Consider the following 4,117-nt stretch of genomic DNA (forward strand, 5'->3'; position numbering starts at 1 on the left):
GCTGTGACTTCCACAATTTTTTTTTTTTTTTTTACAGGACAAGAGTGGGGGCCAGAAGAAGATCGGAAGGCTTCAGGGAGGACCTTTATTGTTCTCAAAATGAAAATACCCAAAAATGTTTTGAATATTTTTATGCTTAGCCATATTTTGTTTGTTCCATTCAGAACAAAGCAAAAATAGCCTTTTTTTTTTTTTGGTTTGGATGTTCAATTAGTCTGAAGCAGATGCACATCCGTAGTATCTTAAATAGAATACATGATTGGCTGTGGGATCACCAGGACAGATTTAGGAAGCAATGGATTTTGACAGGAAGCAGAAATGGAGAAAAATTGGAAGGATAAACAGGTCGCTGTGAATGAAGGTTGATGGCACCATGGCCTCATTTGGGGCAGGTTCTGAATGAGGTGGAAACCCAAAGCAGCAGCAGTAGCAGGAATCTACCAGTGGTGAAAGGGACACATTTTGGGGTAGATTTTTAAACAGGCGCATGCACATGGATGCACCGATTTCATAACATGTGCGCGTTGCCACGAGCATGTTATAAAATGCGATACCCGCGCACACATGTGCATCCGATTTTATAGTGGTGCTCACAAGGGGGGGGGGGTGATTTTCTAAAAAAAAAAAAGCATGGTGATGCAATCGGGCCATTCCCAGTTCCCTCCCAGTCTGCTCCAATTAAGAAGCGGACTGAGGGGAACTTCCCTCTCCCCCTAACTACCCTTTCTCCCTTTTCCCCTCTCCGCCCTGACCCCTAATCCCCACCTAACTATGCTAATTTTTTTCGTTTTTAAACTCACGTCCTCTTAAGAGGTGAAGTACGTTTTCGCGCGCCAGCCTCCAACCTGCCCAGACCCCGTTCCCAGCACGCCCCTTTTACAGACCCCCGGCACTTCCACGTGTACCGAGAGATAAGCGTGTGCCAGGCCTGTTTTTGAAAATGCGCTTGGCGCACGTATCTCCTGGTATTTGCGTGCGCCAGGCTTTAAAAATGTACCTGTTACTGGGGCCAATGCAATAAAGTGCACTCAGCCTAGCGCACAGGTTTATATGGGTTTCGGACAACGCCCCACTAGCACCTAATGCAATACGGAGATTAGCGCGTCCAAAATGTGAACCCAAACAACTGTGTAGCCAATAGTGCTCATCACATATAAATTCCATGTAGATGAGGCTGTTAGCCATTACCCCCCAGTTCAGAAAATTGCTAGGCGTCCAACACGCACTTTTTAACACAGCAAATTTAACTCCAGTCCCAGAGCTGGTGTTAAATCAATCTACGAGTCAAGAGCTCCGGAGAAATTTTAAAAATAGTGCCCGGTTTTGGATCCTGCCTTTATTCCTAAATACCTACTGCTTGCGGTGTTTAAGAATACAGGTAATAATGTAACAGCTTGATGAAAAAAAAAAAAAAATTCCGGACGCATAATATACACGCACAATAGACACGCTCCAGGCCAGTTTTGCTCCTTGCTAGCGTGCGTGTATATTTGGCGTCCAGAAATCGACCTGAAGCAGGATAAAACAGACACTAGCACTGAGCACCCATTGCAATTATGGACAGACATCCACGTCTCTTGGGCAGCCGATGCATTTGAGCGCTAGGGACACATTAATTCTTCCCCAGCCCCGCCCCTTTTTAAGGCAGCAGCTCATTAAAATATAGCATTGGGTGGCCAGGAGAAGGGGCTGTGCGCCCGTTAGGAAGATGGGAGTTCAATACCAGCGCCCGTTTTAACGTGCATCTTATTACATTGGCCTGGCTGTTAGCTAGGACCAATTTCGGTCTGGTCTGAAGTACAAAACACCTCCCTCAAACAATCACAGAACTTCATTTACTAAGCAATTTTCCCATAGACTCAAAAATGGGAGAAAAGCCTTAGTAAACAGGCCCTTAGCTACCAATAGGAGTTATCCATATAATATTAGAAAAAAAGAAAGTAATATTCCCGTTATTATACAGGAGATCAATCTGAGGGTTCTTGCTTATGTGAATATTGATTTAGATAATTTAAGTTCATCACTGAAAATGCCTTAGTTAACCACTTAAAAATACAGATCATTAACCCTTACATAATTTCAAATTTGTTCTTTCAATCCAATGAAAAATTCTAATAGTCTTCATTCAAAAGGTTTAAAATATAATTAACTACATTCTTGTCTCCTTAGGCTAAATCCGCCAACTGGAACATATGTTTTTATAACCTTGCTTTTATTACCATTAGACTCAGAATTCATTTTTTACACAGGGCGATATGAGCATGACATGGTATTCCACTCTCTGCCTCCCAGAGCAGTGGCCCTCCTTTGTGATTCACCGTCTCCAGAGTATCAAAACATAGCCTACCCTCCACTATCCTGACAAAAGCTTTCAGATGATGAAAGGCGTTGGGACAATTATACACCAAAGCACTGTCTGAAAGAAGAATGATGATGGATTCAAATGCTGAATGAGGCCTAGCTTTATTGAAATAAATGCTCTGATATTTTAATTATTTGCTAGAAATGGTATGGAGATATTCTTCTATTATTTCCCTATTACAAATAATTTCAAACCAGAGCAACAGAGAATGCATAGGACAGTTGTACTGTAGCAAGATCAGAAAACTGAAGGTAGTACTATATAGTACTAGGAGGCACTTCATGAAGCTAACAGGTAGAACATTTTAAACAAATCACGGGGACAGTGACTTTTAAACAGAGGCGCAGGCGCACATGCACACACGTATGCCGGCTCACGCGGATGGATACGGCCATTTTATAATATACGAGCGTATATGTGTGCATGTTATAAAATCGGCTGTACACGCATACATGTATGCATAGTTTTATATGGACTTGCGCATGTCTGCGCAAATGCCGTCTCTAAATGCATAAGTGGGGGGAATTTTAGTAGATACATGTGCTGATGCAGCTACCAGTTTCCCCAGTTCATTCCCAGTTTGCCCCAGTAAAGGATAGGACTTCCTACCCCCCCCCCCCCCCCAGCTAGATAGCATCCCTTTTACCCTATTAGCCCCGACCCTTCAAACCCCACTGACTAGCCGTGATTTTTTTATTTTAAAACTTACACACCATCCATAGCAGAAGCTACTGCAGCAGCAGTCGATTGTGAAAACACACGAGGACGTGACCTTGGAGGAGCTTGAAGAGAATGAAGACGACTTTAATGAGGAAGATGAACGAGCCATGGAGATGTACAGACAGCAAAGACTAGCACAGGTGGCAAGCAGCCCAACTGAAGAATACATTTGGAGAAGTGTGGGAGATATCAGGACAGGACTATGTTCAAGAAGTAACGAAAGCTGGAAAGCATCTATGGGTGGTTTTGCATCTACACAAACAGGGAATTCCTCTCTGTGCTCTAATAAACCAGCACTTCACTGGACTGGCAAGGAAATTTCAAGATGTCAAATTTGTCAAAGCTATTTCTACAACCTGTATCCCCAACTACCCGGATAGGAAACTACCGTCTGTTTTTGTCTACTTTGACGGTGATATCAGGGCACAGTTTATTGGACCGCTAGTGTTTGGAGGCATGAATCTGACTAAAGATGAACTGGAGTGGAAGCTTTCAGAGTCCGGTGCGATAAAGGCCGAGCTGGAGGAAAACCCTAGGAAGCAAATTGAGGACCAGCTGATGAGCAAAGTGCGGTGCTCAGCTCTCGGCAGTGACTCTGAAGATGATTACTGTGTGTGCTTTTCTTTCCCACCTTTAAATACACTTAAGATTGTTCTCTTTATAGATGAACTGCAATAGTAACCTCAGCCTAATAAAATCAATAATTAACAAACAGTTTTATATTGAAAGAATTCTGTTACCGCATATTTCTGGCATGTCTATAATGTTTTAGCTATCCTAATTAATTTCTATTACTATATGTGCCTTTATGTGAACCGTTGTGATGGTTAATTTACTGAACAATGGTATAGAAAAGTTTTTAAATAAATAAATAAGTAGAATTACGCGGTTGGGGACCCCGACGCGCATTTGTACATGTAAATAATTACGCACATACTTCAGGTTACAGACCTGGCACGCCCATGTCCTTCCCATGCCCCCACCCCACCCCTTTTAAGACTTCCCATTTGGGTACATCATGGGAGATGCGAGCGT

General features: G+C 42.7%; 1 pseudogene; it reads left to right on the top strand.

The window, feature by feature from the left end:
- The first annotated feature begins 318 nt into the window (after positions 1–318).
- On the top strand, positions 319–3,760 carry LOC115079468 (annotated as a pseudogene).
- Positions 3,761–4,117: the final 357 nt, after the last annotated feature.

Source organism: Rhinatrema bivittatum, chromosome 17 (assembly GCF_901001135.1).
Source record: "Rhinatrema bivittatum chromosome 17, aRhiBiv1.1, whole genome shotgun sequence".
Taxonomy (NCBI): Eukaryota; Metazoa; Chordata; class Amphibia; order Gymnophiona; family Rhinatrematidae; genus Rhinatrema; species Rhinatrema bivittatum.